This window comes from Leopardus geoffroyi, chromosome B4, assembly GCF_018350155.1.
Source record: "Leopardus geoffroyi isolate Oge1 chromosome B4, O.geoffroyi_Oge1_pat1.0, whole genome shotgun sequence".
Taxonomy (NCBI): Eukaryota; Metazoa; Chordata; class Mammalia; order Carnivora; family Felidae; genus Leopardus; species Leopardus geoffroyi.
Genome location: NC_059341.1, coordinates 21043606 through 21069272, shown reverse-complemented (window position 1 = coordinate 21069272; position 25667 = coordinate 21043606). Strand labels below are relative to the sequence as shown.

General features: G+C 44.4%; 1 protein-coding gene across 2 annotated transcripts in view; it reads left to right on the top strand.

Annotated features, from left to right (window-relative positions):
* The window catches only part of PIP4K2A (phosphatidylinositol-5-phosphate 4-kinase type 2 alpha), a 193872-nt gene that overhangs the window by 95139 nt on the left and 73066 nt on the right, over nt 1-25667 (top strand). The gene's annotated exons all lie outside the window — the stretch shown is intronic.

The following is a 25667-nucleotide window of genomic DNA, read 5'->3' as shown; positions in this document are numbered from 1 at the left end:
TTTGTTTTTTCTTTTCTTTGTTTTTTTTTTGAGTGTGAAGAATTAGTTTCCTTAGATCGTAGGTGATACTTTAAGGCACTTAGGGTACCGTTTTTCTGTGATTTCTGGGCCGTTGGATGATGACAGAGGTTCCTGTACTGTGAAGACGGTTTAAATAATAGGAGCATTTTGGTGAGTTTAAGATGCCAGGTAAATGTATACAAACCAATATTCTCTTCCTCAAGAGTTGCTCAGCGAGTCAAATTAGTGTTTGGAGATGATTTGATTTCATTTATTTTATGCCAATAAAATAATCTTCAAGTCACGTTGCGTATTATCAGTCCAAACCTCGGCAACTTAGTAATTAGGAGTTTGATCATTGGTCTTGTGAGAGATCAATACGAATATCAGGATTTGTCTTTGCTAAAGAGACTAGTAAAGTCACGTTTGAAGGAAATGAAGGAAGGCTTTAGTTTAAAGGTTGTTCAACAACTGTTTCTTGTAGTTGTTCCCTGGGATGGACGGGAATGTAGCAATGATGAATAAAATCATTAAAGTTCTTGTAATCTAGTAGGGAAAAAGATGACCATAGGCCAACTCTCCTCTTAATTTAAGAAATTTTGTTTTACCTTCTGGTACAGCAAATGTTTTCATTCTCATTCTCCTTAGATTGTCTTTATTTATTTACTTTTATTATTTTTGAGAGAGAGAGAGAGAGAAAGCACATGAGTGGGAAAGGGGCAGAGACAGAGACAGAAAGAGAGGGACAGAGGACCCAAAGTGAGCTCTGTGCTGACAGCAGAGAGCTGGATGTGGGGCTCAAAGTCAAGAGCCATGAGATCATGACCTGGTCCAAAGCCAGATGCTTAGCCAACTGAGCCACCCAAGCACCCCTAGATTGTCTTCAGATAGAGAATCAGCGAGGTCCTCAAATAATCGCTATCCCTGAATATCATGTGGGGATTTGTAAGTTCAAAAATAAAACACTTTTCACATGGGCAAAGCTCTTGTATCAGTAGATGACATCTACCAAAAGCGTAATTTGTCATGTATCATAGTAAGATCTTTAGTGACTTTCCTTCTTTTTCTTTTTTTTTTTTTTTTTAAGTGTATTTATTTTTAGGGAGGGGGAGAGAGACAGAGAGAGGGGGGGGAAGAGAGAGAATGAGCAAGGGAGGGGCAGAGAGAGAGAGAGGGAGAGAGAGAATCCTAAGCAGGCTTCGCCCTGGCAGTGAAGAGCCCTCCATGGGGCTTGAACTCATGAACCATGAGATGATGCCCTGAGCCAAAGAGTCGGACGCTTAACCGACTGAGCCAGGCGCTCCTCTGGTTTTTGTTAATATTAGATTTTGGCTTAACAAATGCAGGCTTATGTCACTTAAACGTCACACCCTTAATAAGCAGGAGCAAGCAGTGTGGGAGGTTTTTTGGGTGCCTTCCTGTTTATGCTGTGCCCGCACAAAGTTGTGTTTGTGTTCGTGAGCATCCGGAAAGCTCTCGTTCCTCACTTTCAAACATCAGAGTGCTTCTCGCGCAACATCCCTGCACATTTCTATCAGGCAGCGAAGCCGTGAGCAGGGACACGGGCAAATTCAAGTCCTTTGGCCTTTGCTGAGGTACATGGGGTAGCATGTGACAGGAGGGGGAAAATACCACGAGGAGAAAAAAAAAAAAAACCTAATTGACAAACACATTTTGAGTTTCCTCTGTGAAGATTGAAAAAAATTATGATTCCCATGGAACTTCAGACAGCATTCCCTTGATTTTTTTTTTTTTTTTTTACCTTGAATATTCAGGTTGAGAGGAAGAAAAATGACCAGGAATTAACCTACTCAGAGTTGACAAAACATGAATTTGAGGTTATCTCAATCACAGTTCTCTTTCTTGAGTATGCCTTCTAACTGCAAATTAATCAACTTTAAATTGTGTTCAAATCGGGTATTCAAAAGGCTAGCAGAGGACAATACATCTGAATGCAAAAGTTGACTCTTAGAGTTAATGTAAAAAAGACATTCACGGGGAAGTGAATGCACTGTTTAAGATCTCCATCGGTTATCTACCTCGTACTAAGATCTGCATTCCAATTCCTTTCCCTTACCTTGGAAAGACCACTTAGGGCAGTGCTATGTTGTTCCCGGGAATTATTTGTCATGTTGGGCAGTTCATAGCTTCAGTGCCCACCTGGGTTCTTTGTTGATGAAAACCATTAGGCTCCAATGATTCAGAAAAAAGATTATTGGAATACAATGGCGAAAGAAAAAAAAAAAAGAATCTTTTGTAACAGCTAAGGGTCCCGTCGGTCCCCTGTCCAACCTTTTAGAAGTTTCCAGGTTTAAAATCCAGTAAGAACCTCCAGGATTCAATCTGGTGTGTTGCATCCTTAATTCATGTTCATGGCATATGGAGAATGAGAAATTAATGTCAGTTGATCTAATTAGGAATTAAGATGCTCTGTCATCTAATTCTCTGGGGTCTTTTTTGCTTATCTATTTTTATAGTCGGTTGAATACATAAAACGTAGTGGGAGGAGGTCGGGAAGAGGAGAATGGAATTATTTCTGCAAAACCCATGTGATGGCAAGTGCTCTTTTTTCCTAAAATAATGAAAACAAACAGCAGCTTTTTTGTTCTCCTGACAGTTCGTGAATTAGGAGTACTTGTGGATAGGAGATACACATTAATTGGTATGACAGGTTTTGGAAAATTAATGCGTTATGAAATGGTGACAGTTTTTTTTTTTTTTTAAACCAGGTTAAAAGGACTTGTTATTTTTATATTTGTAAAAAAAAAAAAAAAAAAACAAACAAACCCACTTCAGTGCGTGTATTTGTGAGTATATAGGAATCTAAGTAAAGGGTTAAAAATGCTCTGTTTTCAGCCACGAAAAAGAAATGAGCTGAGCTAATGATTATTTTTTAAACCACACACAGCCCTCTGCTTCACATCAGAATATAAAGTAAACTTGTATCTCTGTTGGAAAGCAGTGGCTCTCTGCAGTTCAGCCTAGTAGAAGCAAAGATACGCCACAAACCCTACACTTAAACTTAGGCGAGCGTACCCTCCATTTTCAGAAACATTTGCAGTGACAAAAGAAAATTATGTAAGAAATGTGGTCTGGTATGTCTTCGAAAAAATATCCTCTTGTTCCGAATAAAATAGCTTTAGACTATTGTGTGCTAAACAATTAATGCTTTTTTAGACAAAACTTGAGTTGCTTGTTGGCTTTCATTTTGTAGAAAAACGCATTTGCACATGCTTGAAATAGCCTTTTAGGCTAAAGAATGTAACTCACCAGGAAAACATGACTAATTCAGCATATCGGATGCAAAAGCTCTGAGCTTAGAAGCAAGCTCTTCTCAAGGTTTGGAACAGAATGTATTTTCGAAATGGTGGGGAGGAGGCATGAACCGAGAAGACTGAGATTTAGATACCAAATGTGGTTAATTTCATACAATCATTTGATACAAATCTATATCCCAAACTTACCAAGTTTCACAAACTTCTCACATTGCTAACTCCTCCCCGTGATTCCTGGAAGCATCCTCTCATAAGCCCCAGGAAGGGGATTCAGCTGGACTCCTGTTTTCTCATAAAATCCTGGGCCACATCTCTGCCATGTCTTTCCATGGGGCGCCCCGTTCAGGACTCCGGGGTGCAGGGTCCAGTGCGTGTGAGGTCAGCACAGGCGTCGGGGCTTAGCAGAAAGGAGTCTAATTTTACCTTTTTTGAATTTACCCTCCTTGCTGAGGCCTTAAACTTTATTTCTCATTTGTGCAGCGAGAATAATCCTGCCTCATTGTTATGATGGAAAGATCGGGTAAATGTGAAAGTGTTTTTTTGACAGTTTTCAGAATGTGATGTTGCTATGGTTAAGTGTGAATGCTATGTAGCGTGCCTGCCTCCGGCCGGGATCACGTTTCTTTCTCAGTAGTGCTCTGAGCGTGCTGGGGGGGCCTCGGGGCCTGCAAAGGAGGAGAGGGTCGTGTCTAAAATACCTGGCAACTTACGGTTAAGCGTCCGACTTCAGCCAGGTCGCGATCTCGCGGTCCGTGAGTTCGAGCCCCGCATCAGGCTCTGGGCTGATGGCTGAGAGCCTGGAGCCTGCTTCCGATTCTGTGTCTCCCTCTCTCTCTGCCCCTCCCCCGTTCATGCTCTGTCTCTCTCTGCCCCAAAAATAAATAAAAACGTTGAAAAAGAAAAAATTTAAAACACCTGGCATCTTTTTATACTCCTAAACACACAGCCAAACAACCACCGGGCTTTAAGAGGGGTAAAGGCACATGTACTGAAAAGTCTCCCATAGAACAATAAATTCCAGACATTTTTGATCACACATCGTATGTGTCAGATGTAAGCATGCTACCCTGTGGATTTATTTACGCATCAGTTTCCTACATGAATATTAAGCCCATGTACAGATTTTACAGCATATATCTCAAAGCCCAAAAAAAGTAAGATTAAATATTTAGAAACCCTTTTAACACCATAAAAAAATCTTTTGCCCTCGTTAAGAATGATTACTTTTTGAGGGAGCAGGGTAATTCATTTGAGTATTTTGAACACTTTGTTTTAACGCGGATCTCTCTCAAGCCTACCTCGGAGGTTCTTGCTGTATATTTTGATTCTCGGCCTTAACGGCTTTCGTGGCTGAAAACTTGTGCCCACAAAGACGTCTAAACACCAGTGGAAGGTGCGTATCACTGGCCGTTTGGACTAAATCCCCACATCCCTTGTCTCCACGCGGCCTACCAGCTTTAGTCGACCTGACACAGGTTTTCGTTGACTTCGGGATGTTAAATTTCCTTCTCCCCGAAATCTCCCAAAGTTATTGAGAGGTACGCTGTTTTTGAAGTTTGGACAAAGCAACGCGAAACTCCCTGGCGAGATTTCTGATAGGCTAGAATAGCCAACTTCCAAGTTTCTAAGCGTGCTGATGCAAGAGGTTTCATAGGTGACACGGTCACATTGTTTTTGGCACCAAGGTCACAAAACAGTGGACACGTTTCCAAACGTCCGTGTTTAGAATCTTCTCTTTCCAGAGCACGCGTGTCTCTTGAAAAGCAGTTATTTTCTCAACGCTGAGCCTCACCTTTACTTTGAAAGGATGCTTAAAGTGTGCTTCTTTCTTTTTTTTTTTTTTTTCAATGTTTATTTATTTTTGGGACAGAGAGAGACAGAGCATGAACGGGGGAGGGGCAGAGAGAGAGGGAGACACAGAATCGGAAGCAGGCTCCGGGCTCTGAGCCATCAGCCCAGAGCCCGACGCGGGGCTCGAACCCACGGAGCGCGAGATCGTGACCTGAGCCGAAGTCGGACGCTTAACCAACTGAGCCACCCAGGCGCCCCTAAAGTGTGCTTATTTCTGAGCTGACAGGTCGCACACCAGCCACAGGCCCCTCTGACCCCTGCAGAGGTCCACACGTTCGGAACAGTTGGCTTTTTGTAAAGGAAAAGCATGTGACTCGTATCCCTTCTTAAAGTGCTTGGCCTCTGCTTCCTTCTCAACCACCGTTACACAGTAGCTCTGGGAGTCTATGGAGCGATGTAGCAAATTCCAGAAGCAGACACGTGTTAGAGCCATCTTCACTTTGATGCAACCGTGAAGCGAAGTTTCCAGGCTGTGGAGTTTGTCTTCACATATTGCCCAGTATCTTCTATGTCTGTGCTTAACAGCGTTTGCTGACAAAGGAATGAATGCATTTGAATGTGGTGCCATATTGGATTTCAAGCACGGTTGGCCATTTTTACCTTGGGAGGAACAAAAAGCCATACGTAGCGCCTGTTCTGCTAGTCAGGAGACCTAGACAGGAGCTTCTTGGGGGGTCCTGGGCGGCCCAGTCGGTTGAGCATCCTACTTCGGCTCAGGTCATGATCTTGCAGTTTGTGGGTTCGAGCCCCGCGTCAGGCTCTGTGCTGACAGCTCAGGGCCTGGAGCCTGCTTCAGATTCTGGGTCTCCCTCTGTCCCTCTCCTCCCCCACTCATGCTTGCTCTCTCTCTCTCTCTCTCTCTCAAAAATAAATACATACTAATAAGAAAAAAATTAAAAAACATCCTGGGGTGCCTGGGTGGCTCAGTCAGTTGAGCACCTGACTTCGGTTCAGGTCATGATCTTGCAGTTGGTGAGTTCAAACCCCGTATCGGTCTCTATGCTGACAGCTCAGAGCCTGGAGCCTGCTTTGGCTTCTGTGTCTTCTCTCTGCCCGCCCGCCCCACTTGCGTGCACGCGCTCTCTCTCTCTCAAAAAATAAACATTAAAAAAAAAAAATCTTAAAGAAGTGAGTTTCTGGACACTAATCGTTAAATTAGTAAAATATCGAAGAGTGCTAAATTTGGTAGTTTAGTATTACATGATGTGAAACATTAAAATAACTACAGATGTCTGTGTTCAGTTTGAGTGCTTAGTTTTTAAATGACTTACGAATTTCAATTGTATGATGCTATCACCAGCTAATATCTCAAGATATCTTAGGGAAGGGCATTTGTATCAGTTAACCAGAATGCAAGGGAGCCCACATTTTAAGTAGTCTTCTCAATAATTTCAGTCGTTTTTGAACCATTCTTGTCATATCCGTTTAAATCATCAACGCTTGACCTCATAATTTGGCCAACGGAGAAAATGCCCTGGGAGCTCCGTTTTCTGCTAGCCCTGCCATATTCTTGTTAACAGGTGCTCGTGTTTTTAGTATTAGCTTCGGTCGCTTCTTTTCAGGTGTCTTTTTCAGCACGTGTCTGCTTTGTGAGGGTTAATTTAGCTTAGTTAAAACCAGACGGTATATTCTGTGAGTGCACTCAGCCTGGCACGTGTAAACTACAATCCGTTGTAATACGCGAGACATGGACAAAGTTGATATACCCACTGCCGGCCCCTCCAAGTAAGGGTTCTTACTGTTTTTCTTCAAGTGGTCTCCCTTACAGCATATAGCTCGTGACGGACATGTGGACTGAGGAGGGAAAATACACTTACAAAAGTTAGTTTTCGTTGATAAAAAAAAAATAAATAGAAATTCTCCCTTATCTTTGCTAGGAGTGTGCACTCTTTGTTGGGGAACGTTGCCTTGTAGCTCTTATGATATGCCCCTGGGTTAGAAGCCACAGGAGTGCTTTGGTTTTCCCTCCGTCATTGTTATGAAACTAACACGTGAGAAACTTCACCCCCACCCCGTATCTCTAAACCCAACCCTGTAGCTTGTATGTTCCTCCTGTACATTTCATATAAAATACACGAATGTAAAACCTTTCTCCAAAGCCTGCATGGGAGCGGGGCGCCTGGGTGGCTCAGTCGGTGGAGTGCCCAACGTCATGATCTCGCAGTTCGTGGATTCGAGTCGGGGCTCTGTGCCGACAGCTCAGAGCCTGGAGCCTGCTTCGGATTCTGTCTGTCTATCTCTCTCTCTGCCCACCCCCTCCCCCACCACTTGTGTGTGTGTCTGTGCGTGCATGCACTCTCTCTCAAAAATAAATAAACATTAAAAAAAAAAAACCTGCATGGGAGCATAGTAAACACATCTTGGTTTTTTTGCACTTCGAACTATTTCTTAAAGAACTTCCCATGTTAGCACACAGGTATACCTAATGATGATTAACCCTGGTATTTACTTCTATATTTCTAGGTAATATGCTTATCCTCTGTCTATGAATCTGTCAGTTGTAGAATTTTCTGTTGACTGACTGCCATGATAGATGAGGCTGTACCTCTCCTACGCCTTTTCTTTTTCCCCCTCTCACCCCTCTTTTTGGTTAAAATAATAACACAGCTTTTGGTTAAAGTGATAGCGTTTACCCTTCTGTGTCTCCTTTGAGTATTTAGTAGAATGCTGAATTTGATACCTTAGTATCACGTGGTGTTAAATATCGCTGAAAAAGAGGTTTCTTTCAGTCCCTCTTTCGTGTTAGAGACCTTCCTCGCGTGTCTGGTGGTTCACTGCTATCCATTCAAATTTAGGAATGAGACTAGGAAACAGATTGCCAGTTCTGGGTATGTGGGGTGGCGACGCTTGTTGGCCGGGGGGCTCTCGGGTGAACACGGCTAGGGTGTGTCTAGCCTTCCTCTCTTTGCCCACTGGTGGAGTTTTCTCTGGGGGCTTTCTCCAGAGAGGGAGCCTCCAGTGTCCCCGCAGGGAGTGGCTGAGCATGATCACAGCAGAGCAGAGGGTGGGGGCTGGGGTCCCGATGGTGAGAATGGAGATTTCCATTCGTCCTGGGCCCCAGCTCACCCTGCTCTGTGCCCGGCGTTCCCAACTCTGAAGCCTCTTGGGTACAGGTCTCTAAAGACGCAATCCCTGTCTCCCCCAGGGTGCAACAGTGGCTGGCAACAGACAACACGCTTTCTGCTTCTTGAACTCCAGGCGTCAGACCCTCTGCATCCATGCGAGCTGAGCGGCCGGTGGCAGCTTTCTCTCTTCTCACATCAGTGAACAGTGCTCTATTTTCTGTCTTTTAAAACTTAGCTGAAATTTTCTCCTCGAGTGTTGTCTGCGGTCCAGTTTTCTTTTGTCATGGTTGTTTTTTCCATCTCTGACTTCCTTTATTATCATTTTAGCGGGGTTTCTGGAAGGGAAGGCGATAAAAATGCATGGTCAGTTCGTCCCTTAAAACAGGGATCCAGGAAAGCTATAAAAACTTCATGATGGTAACCTTCCTCATATTGTTCTTGTCGTGGCAATAAAACAAGCTGATCCTCTGTTCTGTCCACGGAAAGAAAAACAAAAGTCCGTTCCTGACAGAATCAGGAATTCAGTGCTTCCCTCCTGGAATCTTAATATAGGTTCCCAACTAGGAAGTTTCCTGAAGAAATCCTTTAAAAAAAAAAAACAAAAAACTGACCTGGGGCACCTGGGTGGCTCAGTCGGTTGAGTGCCCAGCTCTTGATTTCAGCTCAGGTCATGATCTCGTGGTTTGTGAGATTGAGCCCCAGGTCGGGCTCTGTGCTGACAGCATGGAGCCTGCTTGGGATCCATTCTCTCTCTCTCTCTCTCTCTGTCTCTGTCTCTGTCTCTCTCTGTCTCTCTTCCTCTGCCCCTCCCCCATTATGCTTGAGCTCGCGCACACTCTCTCTCTCTCTCTCAAAATAAATAATAAACATTAAAAATAATAAAAGGCTAGGGGCGCCTGAGTGGCCCAGTCGGTTAAGTTCCTGACATCAGCTCAGGTCATGATCTCGCAGTTCGTGAGTTTGAGTCCCATGTCGGAGTCTGTGCTGACAGCTCAGAGCCCGGACCCTGCTTCCGATCCTGTGTCTCCCTCTCTTTCTGCCCCTCCCCCGCTCACACTCTGTTTCTGTCTCTCTCTCTCTCTCAAAAAAAACAAGGGCTGAACTATATACCTGCCTACCCCCTTCTCTATCATCTTGTAGGTTTCATTGATCACGTGTGTGAGTGAGTGGTTTTCTCAATGCGTGACCGTGTCCTTGCTTACTTTGTCAGCAGATTGGTCCTCCCTGGGCATGCCAGCGAGACAGCTGTCTTACATACCAAACTCCTCCCATCTTCCAGCTAGGCAGCCAGGCCCCACTTCCAAAGGGGTGTGGGAGTTAGGGTCTCCTGCCAGAATTGCGTCAGCCTTGCGCCTTCCAGTGCCTCAGGGAAACTTCTTTTTCACGGTCCACCAAGGACTCTACATTTAGGATGTCCTCATTGCAGGATGAATATACAAGAAGACACCAGGAAATATTAAATTATGTTGCCATATTAGATATCTGACCATAAAAGTAAAATTTGTTCATTTGACTTTCAAGGTCAGTTTCTCGGAATGCTGTGCCATTGCTAGTATTCATGCCCCCCAACGAATGAAATTTATATGCATTTGACCTTGACTAAGTATATAAGTGTTGTATTTGAGGTTTTGGGTTTTTTTTTTAAAGCTTATTTATTTATTTATTTTGAGAGAGAGAGAGAGAGAGAGAGAGGACACACCCGAGTAGGGGAGGAGCAGGGAGAGAGAAAATCCCAAGCAGCTGACAGCCCAGGGCCCTATGTAGGGGCCTGATCTCATGAACTCTGAGATCATGACCTGAGCCAAAATCAAGAGTCAGACGCTTAGCCAACTGAGCCACCCAGGTGCCCCTGAGTGTTGTGTTTGAATGTCTTCGATCACAAGTGGCAGAAACCTAACTTTCACCAACTTTAAAGGGTTGATTGCTTTGGGTCTCTGGGATAGGTGACAGGGGTAGGCTTGCCTTAAGACCCACTGGGTCCAAGGGGCCCCTGGGTGGCTCAGTCGGTTAAGCGTCCTACTTCGGCTCAGGTCAGGATCTCATGATTGGCGAGTTCGAGCCCCACGTCGGGCTCTGTGCTGACAGCTCGGAGCCCAGAGGCAGCTTCAGATTCTGTGTCTCCTTCCCTCTCTGCCCCTCCTCCTGCTCACACTCTGTCTCTCTCTCTCAAAAATAAATAAACAAACAAACAAACAAAAAGATCCACTGGGTCCAGGAATTCAAATGATGTCATCTCCACATGGCTCTTGTCTCTGATCCCACCTTTCCTGGCTGTCAACCATGCTACCTTCTGGAGACGGGATGAAGACATGGTCACTGGCAACTGCAGGTGTACAAGTTCAGTTTAGCATCCCTTCCGTGTGTTTGTGCCCATTTCAGTGAAGGACCAAGATCATACAGTGTCGTTGATGATTCATATTGGAGCTGTGGGCTTCTCTTCCTACCTTTGTCCCTGTCTGCCTGCACCCGTATAAGTAAAACACTCCATGAGGTCATCCGTTTCCTCTAGGAATTAAGAAACCCCCTATGGAAAGTTGGTTTGCAATTCACTTTTATTTGTGGGACCGCCTCCCATGCAGACATCAGAGCCCAGCGGTGGCTGAAACCCTAGAAGAAGTGAGGTCATCTAGTGATGTCTAGAGGGTGTGGTGGGACCTGTGCCCTGCCAGCGGGTGCGTCCCCGCTGGTCCTCACGCCAGATGATGCCAGGCAAGATGCCAGACCTTGCTGTTTTTTCAAAGACGCCAGAAACCCAAATCTGTACGTAAAATTTTCGCAAGCCTGAAAAAACAAATTGGTAATTAATTCAAGCATTTTCTAAATCCCTCTCTGGGCCAAGCAGCACATCGTTTGCAATCCCTTGCCTCCTCGAACTCATTTTTTAAAGTATAAAACGAGATCGAGAGAGCTGGAGCAATTGGCCCAAGGTTAGGTGGCGAGGGAGTGGCATCACAGATCTCCCGACTCCAAGCCCGGGTCCTTTTGAACAGACCACGTTCCCACTGCAGGGTCTTGTTTTCGTTGGCAACATTTTCCTTGCAGGTTTTAAAGCCAGTGCCACTTCTGTAAACAGCCTGTAACATTTTGGCCTTTATTCAGTAGTTTCATGTCGGATTCAGTGGTTCACGAGAGGTAAAATTTTAGCATGACTTCATTCTTTTGGATGAAGCTGACATCGGGCCAGCCGGCAAGGAACACCCATCAGAAGTCTGAGCTCGCAGATACCGAGTTGACAGATGGTAGGTAGTTGTGCCTATGTTATAAATTCAGATTCTAACCAAGAGTTTAAATATTTCTGATGACATTTTCATTTTAGTCAAGTAGCCGTTTATCAAAAGATTGACTTCACGATCCTTGTGCGACAGGAAAAAATGCCCGTAAGCGTATTACTTTGGGCTTTTGAGTTTATAGATGTTGGGATGACAGACCTTTGTGCTTTGATTTGTCTCTACTCAGCTTTGCTATCGGAGCGGTTTTATCGGGCTCATCCACCTAAAGCATTTATTTGTCTAGACGTTTGAAGATAGCTCCCATTTCAAAAGCAGGCTTTAATTAAAATACGCTCGCATTTTTTATTTTGTCCTCTCTGCAAATACAAAGATATTAACGTTTAAAAAATAGTTTTTAATGAATAGTGACGGAGCAGCTGTGGAAAATTGACCTCTTGCCTCAAGACAAATAAAAATACACTTCACAAACATTTGCAGCTGCCTGTTTTTTCCTACGTCTGTAATTGACTCTAATTTGCTCTGCCTGCCCCTCTGAACCCTCTGGACTTTTCAATTCCTGTTCCGTTTGCAGTCTGAGTTGTAATGAGAGCCACACCATTCCCAGCGAGGGCTACATCCTTGAGTCATATTGAGACAGTTTTTAACATTCTTAATTATTTCAAGCTATATTTGTTACAAGATTTATATAAAATTATTTCCAACTGAGAGCTGGTGCTCAAGTAAATGGGTATTTTTTTTTTTTTAGGATTTTATTTCTGAGGGATCTCTACACCCCCAAGCAGGGCTCAAACTCATAACCCCGAGACCAAGAGTTGCATGCTCTACTGACTGAGCCAGCCAGGTGCCCCGTGACTGGATATTTTTCTAATGGGAAATAAGACATTACAAATTAGGTATCAAATAGACAGTAAAAATCAGATTAAAAAAATCTTAGGCAATGTCCCCTCCATCCCCGTCCCCCAAATTTACTAAGAAAATCGGTAAACGAAAGGGAAAATGATGCCTTTATGATATTTTTTTATTCTAAGGACATTCTGATTGCTATCTCAGTCATAAAATAAGATATATATTTGGTATATATATTTGATATATATTTGGTATATATATATATATATTTGATATATATATTTGGTATATAAACTGCTGGTGAGATCCCCATTTTACAAACTAATAAATGTAACAAGTTTTTAGAAGCCAACTCCCAGGCATTTGGAAGGGGCCCAACATAGGTATTAACACCTAATTGGGGCAATTGTATGTCAACCAGACAGCCTGTCTCATCTGCGGAAGTTTATTGTTACAACTCTCAAAGCTGGGTCCCTCTTCCCTGCTCCTTGTCAAGATCCCCACCCTCCCCAGAAGCTGTGAGCGCAGACCGCCCTGGGGAAGAGCTTGCGGACGGAACTACAGTCTCGGTGACCCTTCACACTGCAGAAAATGTTTTCTAAGAAGCTCGCCTGAGGTCACTTTGTGTACCTTTGGGGGGAAACCGGTGAAGGTTCTGATTCACGTTTAAATGGCCCTGCTGTTTGTGGAACCCAGAGAGACAGAAGGCATCGGAAGTTCCAGCTGGGATTTGTTCCAGTATGTCTGCGAACACCTTCAACTGTTACCTCCTGGAAGCAGGAATTTTAGTTTTCTACTCCTTCACTTCCGAAAGCCAATGAACCCTAGGGCGGAAATGTTCAAAGTGAATTATTTGGTGGGAAGGATCTTTCTATGCTTATTAACCAGAGTCACGAAGGAATTGTGTGTGTGTGTGTGTGTGTGTGTGTGTGTGTGTGTGTGTGTGTGATGAGTCCACTAAGCGGATAGTATCTATTTTGAGATACTGTCATGAAGGGATATATGGAGGGGAAGAGGACATTTTTGACATTAATGGCGAACTTGTACCACTTTTGTAATTGTAAAGTCAGAATCCTTTTGTAGACCAGAAGCGATTGAGAAATTTGTAAAGTCTAGGGAATCTGATTTGACATATTTATTAATTGATTTCCCTAAGAAATTAATTAAAGTTGAAATAGTGTCCCAAACAATAGTCATGTCAAGCTCTGCATCAGGTTCTTTTTCCCGTTGGGTCCTTACTGATCTTGAGTCTTACTCAGGTTTATCACCCTGCAGCTTACTTTATTTTTATTACCAAAGTGTATTTTTTTTTTTAATTTTTTTTTCAACGTTTATTTATTTTTGGGACAGAGAGAGACAGAGCATGAACGGGGGAGGGGCAGAGAGAGAGGGAGACACAGAATCGGAAACAGGCTCCAGGCTCTGAGCCATCAGCCCAGAGCCCGACGCGGGGCTCGAACTCACAGACCGCGAGATCGTGACCTGGCTGAAGTCGGACGCTTAACCGACTGCGCCACCCAGGCGCCCCACCAAATTGTATTTTTAAATGCGCACTCATATTTAGGTGGTCGGAAGGTTGTGTAAGAGGTAAAGAAAGCCCACTTCAATATGTATCTTGAGATTAAAATTTTTTTTTTAATATTTATTTATTTTTGAGAGAGATCTAGCAAGAGAGGGGAAGGGGCAGAGACAGAGGAAGACACAGAATCTGAAGGAGGCTCCAGGCTCTGAGCTGTCAGCACAGAGCCCGACGTGGGGCTTGAACCCACAAACCATGAGATCATGACCTGAGCTGAAGTCAGATGCTTACCCAACTGAGCCCCCCAAGTGTCCCTGGAGATTTTTTGAAGAGGGATATATGAAATGGCCTTTTAAGGTAATTCTCACTCGTGGGGTGCCTGGGTGGCTCAGTCTGTTAAGCGTCCGACTCTTGATTTCAGCTCAAGTCATGATCTCACGGTTTCGTGAGTTCGAGCCCCACGTCTGTGCTGACAGTGCAGAGCCTGCTTGGGATTCTCTCTCTTCCTCTCTGTCTACCTCTCCCCTACTCGCTCTGTCTCCGTCTCTCTCAAAACAAATAAACTTTAAAAAAAAGAGAGAATTCTCACTCTTGGCATCCTGTCTGGCCCCAATCCTAGATGGGTGCACTGCTCTGAAAACAGCTCCCACCCGCCACCTGTGCCTGTAGATTCGGCTACCCCCATTCCATCTCAATATGGCATAATTTTTAGAATTTTTAGTGACTGTCTATCCTAATCAGATTAAATATCTCTGTATCTCCACGTGAGAGGTGTTCTTTGGCGGGGGTGTCTTTCTGTGTCTGTACTCTTGACTGAGTGAAAACCGATTATTAAACAAATGTGCCTGAGTAAGTACTTGCTTTGGAAATCAACTGTGTATCCTTCCGCTTATAATTTGTTGTGATTTGGGGAGGTTTGAGGAATTTTTTTACTTTCCCTTTTTTGAAGTGACAAGTATCGTCAGAAGCATGATAGCTTTTCAGCGATATAGGTCTTTCCAAATTTAGAGTGCACGTACTGAAATCATAGCTGATATAATTGTAGCAGACCGTGGGGCATATTCAATTAAATATACGTTTAATAATTCATTCTCAATATGCATTTAATTATTCCCCTTTTTAAAAAAAATAAGGAATCTTTTAGAAATTTTTGACACAGTGGAAGACTTAAATTTCAGGTGAACCGTTTTTCTTAAGTAAGCCCTACACCCAGTGGACATCTCAGGAAGTTGCTGTGGGTCTGACCTCATAGGCGGTCAGGTGCTCCAAAGGATCTTAGGGTCAGCCCGTTCCCACTGTCCGAATTTTATATTTGAGGTAACTCAAGTGAGTTGCCTGAGCAGGCTGGGTTAGTTTGCCTCGTCTCACTAACCCTCAGTTTCTTTATCTGGAAAGTGGGGATAACGATAGTATCTACTTCACTCTGTTGCATAGATCAGATACGATATTGTACCCGAAGTGCTTAATGTGATGCTTTGTGGGTGTCCCCTAAGTATTAGCAAGGTTAATACCAGGTATTAAAGCGAGGGAGGCAAAGGTGAGCCTCGACCTCGAAGCTCTCCCCATCCTCTTCCTTCACCACTCCCCTCTACACATGTTCTCTCTGCTCTCCCCCACCCTTGACTTATATGTGGACACTTTGTCCTAAACCTTGGTACTAACCCTCTCTGCATCCCTTTGCCCTGGTTTCTATGGTTTTTGTCGAAGCCGACAACAAAACTTCTTTATTTGTTGTCTTTTTTTAAAGTTTGTTGATTTATTTTGAGAGAAGCATGCACGAGCAGGGGAGGGGCAGGGGGAGAGAGAGAGGGAAAGAGAGAGAGAGAATCCAAAGCAGGCTCTGTGCTGTCAGCACGTAGCCCGACGCAGGGCTCAATCTCACGAATTGTGAGATCTTGACCTGAGCCGAAATCAGGAGTCAGATGCTGAACCGACTGAGCCACCCAGGCACCCCTATTTGATGCCTTATGTCGGACCCCCGCATTGTCCGTATTGGCGCCCAATGGCCAAGTGGAAAAGCAGAGCTTGTCCACACCTGTCTGTTTTGGGGGGTGACTGTGGGGCATAAATGGAAACGAGGCCCTTCCCAGGGCCCTGGGGGACGCATCCTGTAGCTTGGCCGCATGGGGGCATTTATAATACTTTTATGCCGTTGAGCTTTATAGGACCATGAATATGACTGTCAGTACACATAGAAAATGAAAAAATATTTGCCGAAGTGGTTGGACAACTATGAAGTACAATAAAACCTTTGTTTGCGAGCGTAATTTGTTCTGGAAACCTGCTTATAATCCAAAGCACCTGTATATCAAAGCAAATTTCCCCATAGGAAATAATGGAAACTCAGATGATTCGTTCCACAACCCAAAAATATTCACATAAAAATGGTTACAATACTGTAATATAATACAAGATAATAAAGAAAATAGAAAATATAAAGAAAAATAAACAAATTGACCCACACTTACCTTTGAAAACCGTTGTGGCTGGTGTGGGAGAGACAAGAGAGAGTTATTGTGTAGGACGACTTTCACTGTCGCTAACGGAATCACCGCCATCTATTGGCTCAATAGAATCTTCTTCTGCATGGGGGCCATTGTATACGCTCACACAGATGTTGACTACAGTACTAATAAACTTGCAATATACCGTATTTAACGTAACTGGCAATCAGGCGGCAGAGGAAAGGGTCTCTATCTGCAGGCAGCCCGACCTACAATGAAGCCAAGCATTCCTAAGCTTCCTCTTGTATGAAAAGCAAAGGACTGTCCATAGGTGCTTTAGAGTGACAAAAAAAACACACACAAGTGCCATTCGTGGGCGCCTTCCGACGTTCTGAAAAATCACTGATTTCTGCCAAACACCACGGCCTGAGACTGAGCATCGGAGCATGGGAGACGATCACCCACAATCCCGCAGCGTGAGAGAGAGAGAGAAGAGCCATTGGCTCAGTTGTGATCACGTGGCATTCGGTGTCATGTCACAAACTACTCCTCTTGCAAGACCTCGTTCACTTATCCAGTTAAAATTGATTAGAAATGGTTGCTCGTCTTGCGGAACACTCGCAGAACGAGTGACTCGCCACCCAGGGTTTTACTGCACCTCACAAGTATAACGTATGAGCGCATTTCTGTTGTGAGAGTTTATTGAGTATTTGCAATCCGAGGAACTTGAAATGTGGCCTTAATAAGATAGCTAGTGCTTTCAGCGTACTGTTTAGTTAACCCAGTAAAATTTTCGTCAGCTCCAAAACCACTGTGATCTCCATAAAGTTAAAACTATTTGGATTTCATAATGTATGCTTAATTTTATGGGGGGGTGGGTTGTGTCATTCCTTCCTCCAACGTAGTTAACACAATTGTTTTATTTCCTTTCATGGATATTACATAGCGTATGTCAATTATAGCTATGTATCTGTGCCCCCTAGGTAAGTGTCTAGAAAAGAGAAAAATGTGCAAATGCTTTGTTAAATACGAATAATAGCAGACGTAAACTAGTGGCGATGATAATCATTGCTACCTCGTTACCAGTTTCGCGGTGGGCCACGTGGAATGGTTGGGGCAGATAGAATGCCAAACTGGTAAAGTTTTCTCCCACGGAAGGCTTGGAAACCCAAGACTTTTGTCCTGAAATCTGAGCATTAGCAACCCAAAGCTCTGTGTGGAACATCGAAATTAACAAACAGGATTAACTTAACCTTATTCAAGATAATAGCTCATTGTCATTACCTCCATGAGCTCAAGAATGTGAACTAGAAACAAGGATATGTTTTGATTTGTGTGATGTCAGACTAAAGGAGAAATTATCCAGGAAGCTAAATAGCCTTTCAGTTACTGGGCAGCCCTATAATTAGATACATTTTGATGAAAACGATGAATTTTGTGTATGGGTGAGCCCACGTGGCAACAAAATAAAATGTGCGTGTAGAAGAAGATAATATAAGGGCTCATGGGCACACTATTGAAAAAACATTGTTTACTAATTAAAAGCTTTTAAATGGTAGGTCCTCTGGTTTGTGACGCGTTTGTTCACAGGTCATGAAATCTAGCTACTCATAACCTGACCGAGTGGTTCGTGGGGAGAGAATTTCTGGGGAAAAGAGAAACCCAAAGGAAACGTGAAGCTATTGTGAACGAAAGATAAAATGCTCGTAACGTAGCTGTCTGATATAACCCAAAATCGGGCTGCTACGCGATTATAAAGGGATAGATATACCAGGATACGTTGTAATCTGCAAAACAAGAGACTTGCTAGGATCTCCAAGATTCTCTTTTAATTTCCTCATCTTTTGAGTGTATGTAAACCAAGGAGTGAGCATAATCACGTTTCATTTCTTGCCTCTTTTCTTCTCTAATAACGACGGTGCAACATTCCCCACATCCTGGCGTGCTCTGATTTGTGAAGCTGGGATTTGTAGCAAGAAGTGAAAGTGTGCATTTTCCAGACATTTATTTATTTATTTATTTTTAATTTTTTTTCACCGTTTTTATTTATTTTTGGGACAGAGAGACAGAGCATGAACGGGGGAGGGGCAGAGAGAGAGGGAGACACAGAATCGGAAACAGGCTCCAGGCTCTGAGCCATCAGCCCAGAGCCCGACGCGGGGCTCGAACTCACGGACCGCGAGATCGTGACCTGGCTGAAGTCGGACGCTTAACCGACTGCGCCACCCAGGCGCCCCAACATTTTCCAGACATTTAAATGAAACACTAGTCACATCTCCTCGTCCGGCTAGGGCCGCATCGAGCTTCCCTCCCTCCCAGGAGCTGTCAGCACCTGCTCTCAGTGCCTGTGGCACTTACTTTCTAGACCCCAATATTTCTTCTCTGCTGCTTTGTATTTCACTGTGTGTGCGTGCTGCCCACCCCTGACCCGTGTCAACCATCGTGGAAAACTCTGGTCAGAGAGCATTTTGTATTGACCTCCCGTGTCCAAATGATTATCCTGGAGCTCCGTTGCTCTTTATGTCACACTCGACTAACCAAAACCTTGAACCTGAAGGACCCCAGCCGTCCTCCGCCTCTGCACCCGCACCCTGAGGCCGAGCTCTGCCCGGGATGTCACCCCACGAGTTCGTTTGGTTCCCTGTCAATTAACCATCACAGACCACAGATGGACTCCCAGCTCTGCCCGGAAGCCCAGCCCCATTTCCCTCTTCAGACTCCTTCTCCCGCGTTCTGTGGCCAGTCTTTCAAGTTCTCGGTGTTCTCTCCAGGCCTCTGAATCCACCTCCCACGCCCCCGCCCCGGCCTGCCTCTCGCACAGTCGATGGCCACGGCTCCTCCTTCCCGCGGAGGTTTGCCAGCAGACGGGAACTGCTGTCTTCCCTCAGACTCGGCTAGTTCCACACAACCCCTTCCCTTTCCCCCTCCTGATAGAGGAGTCACCTCCCCACCTCCCTTTCCTTCATGCCCGCCCTGGATCCCCCCAGCCCAACTCCCACCGCGAGGTGACAGCGCGCTTCCCTTTCTCCTTTGCGGGCTCATCCGCCTGTCCATGCTGTTAACCACTGATGACTGCATTCAAGGCTGCTTTCAGGCCCTCCTGCCCTCGCTCGCTGCTCTCCAGCTTCCTTCCTTTACTCCCGAGGAAGAACTCCTGTCTCATATACAGATAATGCGTATTTTTATCTCCCCGCCCCTGCCTCCCCTGGGAACTTCAGGGCCGCGCGGCCACCTGCCCACCTTGACGTCAACATTTAAGACGTCTGAAGAGCACATCAGATTTAACACGTCCCAAACTGAACTCTCCTCCTAAAATGCTCTCGGTAAATGGAATCGCGGTCTTTCCACTCACCCAAGTCCACGTGTTTACCATCTCAGTGTCCGCGGAACCTACTTCCTTTGTGTCTGCTGCCTCCCCGCTTCGCCCGGCTTCTAGCCTCTCCTCGACTTCCACAGTAGCCTCTTACAGCCCTTGTTTGCGTGCGGTTCAGCCCCATCCTGTCACGTGCCCTCTTGATTTCTGCCTTCCTCGCACGTTAACCTTTTATTTCTCTAGTTAACTGTGCCCTCCTCCCGCCACAGGGCCTTTGCACCTGGGACCCTACTTTCTGGAACCCTCCCACCTGCCTTCTGCTCAAGTCTAGCTCCTTCCATCATTCCTGCCCCCGTCTATGCTTTGTCATCCTTGCTCCCAGCCTGATGTCCTTCCCTCTCCCGACGCTTGTCATTGTTTGAATTTTACACGTGTGCACTTTTTCTGTTGATGTGCGTGCCCCTCTGGACTGTAGGCACCGCGAGGGTGAACGCGGCGTTTGTGCAGCGCTCAGCCCAGAGCAGACGCTCACAGCTGGCACTTCTTGCTTTCTTTTTAAAGCAGATACTGTTGCCAGTTCTGATCCCAACAGCCTGAGGCGTCCGAATGCAGGGATTTGGTGGCTCCTGCTTCCAAATCCGGTTTCGCTTTTTCAGTAACCACGCAGAACCTAGCTTGTGATAGGAATCTGATTATTATGTTCCCTCCAGCTTTTTTCTGCATAACTTGGGGAACGCGATGTGAAGTGATTGCTCCTCGCCTTGCCCTTTGCCACCCTGTAAACGTCCTGTTTCTACGGACACTCTTTGGTTTGCGCAAGATACCGAAAAACCGATTTATCATCCAGCTTTGTTCTGATTGTGCTCCTCACCAGACTTGGTTTTCGGTTCTGATTTCTCTTGCTTCCAAACTTTGGTATTCCAGTGCTGGTATAAAGATACACGTTTTTAAAGTTTCCACAGATATACTGAGAATTGTTTTCTATTTAAGATACTTGAGTGACATGAGTAGGAAAGAATGTATGATTTAAAATTAGTCTAGTGTTTTTGTTAAGTGGCAGTTTCGTACATGGACCGTAACATGAAGGAGATTCTAATAATATAGTATACAGTAGGCTAAAAGTGATTTCCGATTAAGTTACTGAAATACTTTGATAGGAACAGAATGGTAATTTGGCCTTGCACAAATGCGTTTGATACAGAGTTCTATCAAGAAAACTATCTGGATAGAACATCCATGTACGCAGGTTAAGGATTAACGGGTGGTTGTAATGAAGCTTGTTTGGGATGAATATAAAGCGCTTGTAAATTATAATCCACTACAATGAATTTTAAGGGATTATTCTGATGATTTCATTCTAGAATTAGATTATATCATTTGCCGTTTTAAACATCTGCTGCTGTATTTTATATCTGTACTTCCCAAACTCTGCCAAGGTGCCCTGGGGCACTGCAGCAAATTTCCCAGGAGTGCCAGGGATATTTGAGAATTTCCAGAGGAATGTGGCAGATACTCAGCATCTGTGAGATACCATGCAAACGACTAGCTCGAGGGAGTCCACGATTTCAGCTCAGATTATGCTACATTCCTTTCAAGGACATGGTATCTTTGGGAAGCTGGCTGCCCGGTAATTGTGTTTTTAAAAAAAAAAAAAAAAAAAAAAAGCAGTGGATCAGGAAATGCGGGTGGGGGTTTCTAATCTGATCATAATAAGGTTTGAGAATCTGCAGTGCATAACATTTTATATATGTACATTGTAAGTAGCCTGATAGTTTGCGTGTATGTTTTCCATTTTGTCGTTATTAAAAAATTGTTAAAGCACGCAGTTTTTACAACAGGCATTTCTTTAACATGATTCAAAAAGCAAAAAGCATGAGGAGGAACGCAGAATTCTCCCCCCACCTTGGATGATGGCAAATCTGTCCCCTTAATTGCTCAGGCCAAGGCCTCGGCCTCAGTCTTGGCTTCTTTCTTACCCCCCACATTCAGAACTTCAGGAAATGACGTTGGCTCCACTTTCAAAAAATATCCCCTTTCCTACCTACACTGCTGTCACTGGTCTCCCTGTCGCATACTTGTGCCCACCCTCACCCCTCCAGTAATCTTTTTAAACCCCAAGTTAAGTAATGTCGACACTCTACCACTCAGAACCCTGCAACAGCTCCCATATCATTGGCAGTGAAAGCCAGTCTTTCCAGTGATCTCAGCCCTTCCTGTTTCTCTTCTCAAGTAATCTCCAGCCACAGGGGTCTCCATGTCCCAAGCATATCAGGCATGCCCTGCCCCAGGGCCTTTGCACTGGAATGCTAAACCCCTTTTCTCTCCAACCCTTGGTCTATTCCAACCCTCCCTATTTAAAATACTTTGGGGACCCCCACTCATGCACTGATGGGCGTTCCCTAGCCCTTTCTTCCTGCTCTTTTTGTTTTTCTCCATAGTCCTCTAACATAGTAGATAATTTATGTTACTAAGTTTATGTTTTATTTACTGACTCTTCCCACTCAGATGTAAGCTTCGGGAGGGCAGGCATCTTAATCTGTTTTCAATAACATATCCCAAGCACCTGGAAGAGCATATATTGAATGAGTGTTGTTTAATATGTTGTTTAAAAAAATCTCTTTCTTAGGTCTTTTGGCTTTTTGACCTATCAGTAAAGCATGTTCAAATCTTTCTCGATAATAAGGGGTTGCCCATTTTCCCTGAGGTCCTAACAATTTTTGCTGTATAATTCCAGACTAATGAGGTACTTAACAATATGAATCCTAGCTTCCTGGCTAATTGAGCCTTTTATCATTATGTACAGGCCTTCTTTACCCTTAATAATGCTTTTGTCTTAAAGTTATTAGTTTACCCGGTATTAGTAAAGGTAAGCTAGCTTCTCAGTAATTTTCGGTACTATTTAATATGTTTTTTCTGTTCCTTTCAACCTTTTTGAGTTATGCTTTAGGTGTTTCTCTTGCATATAGCCTGTAGTTTTTAATTCATTTTGACAGTCTTTATTTTTAATTGTTTGTCCACTTATGCTTATTGGGATTATGTTTCTGTCCAGACTTGTTCATCACTTACTTTCTCTTTGTCCCATTTTTGCAGTGTTTATTTTTTCCTCTTCTTTTAAAAAAGAAAAAAAAATTGCTAACGTTTATTCATTTTTTGAGAGACCGAGTGCGACCGGGGGAGGGGCAGAGAGAGAGAGAGAGGACACACTGAAGCAGGCTCCAGGTTCCAAACCGACAGCACAGAGCCCGACATGGGGCTCGAACTCACGAACCGCGAGATCATGACCTGAGCTTAAGTCGGACGCTTAACTGACTGAGCCCAGGCGCCAGTATTTTTTCCTCTTTTTAAAAATAATGAGTTTTCTTTCTTTTCGCATTCTGTCCACCCCCCCCACCCCCCTCCCCCCCCCCTTCTACTAGTTTGGAAGCTATATACTCTGTTTCCCTACTTTAAATGTTTGCCTTTTAAATGTTACAATACTTAAAGTTGCCTCACTCTCCTGGACAATACAACAGGCACCGTCACTTTGCTTCCCAACTTACCTGCTGTTGTTACTCTGTTTATTTTGATCCCGAGAACTAAGCGTTATTACTTTATAAAGGTGATACTTATATTTGTCTTCATATTTACAAATTTATTTGCTTACTAATTCTTTTTGTATCTCATACCTTCCGCACACAACATTTACTTCCTTTCTGAATTATATCCTTAGAGGCTAAATAATATGCTTCTAAGACTTACAAGTTCCCTTAGTGAGGTCCATTGTCGGTAAGTTCTCGGTGTTGTTTCTATGAAAAAGCCTTTATTTTGCTCTTTTTTCTTTTTGGAAGACAGTTTTAGTGGATATCCCACATACGGTTTTTCCAATACTACAGGGCAGTGAATTCTGACAGTGACTTTCCAGGGACAGCATCAGACCCCGCGGGTTAAGGGCTCAGTCCCACAGACTGCCCTTGCTTCAGATGTCCCAGGCTGTCACCTGTGCTTCTCGCCTACTGGCTGTAAATCGGACGTGCCCTGACCCCCTCCTCAGGTTTGATTAATTTGCTAGAGCGGCTCATGTAAAAAACACGTATGCACATTTACCAGGTTACCATGAAGGATGTGATACAAGATCCAGATAAACAGCCAGGCGAAGAGGTACATAGGCGGAGGCCCAGAAGGTTCCCGAGCGCTGGGGCTCCTGTCCCCACGGACCTGGGGTGTGCTGCCACATCCAGGCACGTGGATGTGTTCACCGCCCCCGGAAGCCCAGCAGTTCTCGTTCAAGAGTTTTAATGGAACTTAATCTCTAGCAACTCCCTTCCCCTTTCAGAGGTCAGTGAGCGGGGCCGAAAGTTCCAAAGTTCTTCTTACTTGGCCTTTCTGGTGACCGGCCCCATCCTCTCTGGCTCTTTAGGGGCCTCACCCGGAGTCACCTCGTTAGCATGAATTCAGGCGTGCTCAAACAGGGTGCCTGATGAGTGGCAAAAGATAATCCTATCACTCTGGAAATTCCAGGGGTTTTAGATTTGTGCCAGGAACCCCGATAATAGCCCAAATATATATTACACCGCAGCACACAGTTTTATGTACACAGTATTTTTCACTTTGAAGGTAGACCACCGTCTTCGGGGCTTTCCAGCTTTGCTGTTGAGAAGTTAGCCGTCACTCTGGTTGTCATTCCTTCCTTGTGTTCTGTCCTTTCCCTCTGGCCAATGTTCTTCTCTCTGCTCTTGGTATCTTCAGCTTAAGTACACTGTGTCTACGAGTGGACTTCTTCTTAGACTATTTTGTGTACATGGGGTATCATGTATCCATAGTTGCATAACTTCCATCAGTTGTGAAAACATTTTCAACTTTATATTTCAAACACTGTCCCTTCCCCCATACTCTCTGTTCCTTTCCTCTAAGATTTCACTTACTCTCCCTTCAAACCCCCTGCCGTAAGCGTTTTTTCTTCCTTACCCATTCCTTTATATATTGCATTTTCATTCTTTGTGGTGTTCTGAGGAACTCCTTCAGACCTACCCTCCAGTCCACCAGTTACCCAGTGTGCTTCCAGGGCCCTGGGTTCGGGGCCTTCTGTTCTGATTCCAGTTCATCAGTTATAATTTTTTTTTTTTTTTCTAACTGACATCGAAGTTAGTATATAGTGCAACAGTGATTTCGGGAGTAGAGTCCTTCATGCCCCTATAATTTTCATTTTGTAAAAGTTTTATTGGATCCCTTTTCAACCTGATTGGTCATTTTGAAAGTCCCGTAGTTTACTCATTTTTGCCAGCCTGTCTTTTTCTTCTTCATACATTTTACACATGGCTTTCGTTTCCTTTTCTGTATCTGGTCATCCTAACAGCTGAAGTCTTGAGAATAATTTTGGTTTCTGCAGAATCCCACTCTGCTTCTGTCTGTGAGCTCATGCTCCGCGGGGCTCTTGGAGGCCTGTGGCGGGGATGCTGTCCCCCAGACGCCGTCCCCCAGGCGCCATTTGCAAGTATTCCCCTCAGGTGAGGAGGCTACTTCTGCTTCCTTCAAAGGTGCTTGTTTAATGTCGAAGTGTGTGGTTGAGCTCCCCAGCTTTCCTTTGGCCCAACTAAGTGTCGAAATTGATACCTGTCTTCAGGGAAACCCATCCGTTCATGCTTGCTTGGTAGTGCTCTCATTCCCAATGGATTAAACTCCTGTTAGGAGAAGGAAGCCATCTTGGAGATGTTTCTCTCCATTCTATGATCCCAGCCATGTGTTAACCACTCTGCTTTATCAAAGAGCTCAGTTTTCCCCCTTTGTTCTGTTTTGTTTTTGTAACTGAGAACCCTTCTGAGGCTCTTCCACTTACTGGAGGTGTAAATCTTCTGAGGGGTTTTCATTAGTAGCAACAAGGGACGTATAGCTCGGGAACCAAGATAGAAAAATAATTTACCAAGAGAAAGTCCAGCCTTTCCCAAGTTATGTGTCAGAGCTGTCCCTGCCATTCGCTGGAACTTAGAACTTGATCCAACCCTTTGTCGCCTGCAACCACGTCTTTATTTTTATTCTTGACGCCTTTGAAACCCATTAGCCCTGGGGCCCTATGTCTCTTTCCCTTCTTTCATGAAGGCTTCTCTTTTGGTACATTCATGCCCTGCCCCAATACTTAGTTCCTGTAAGA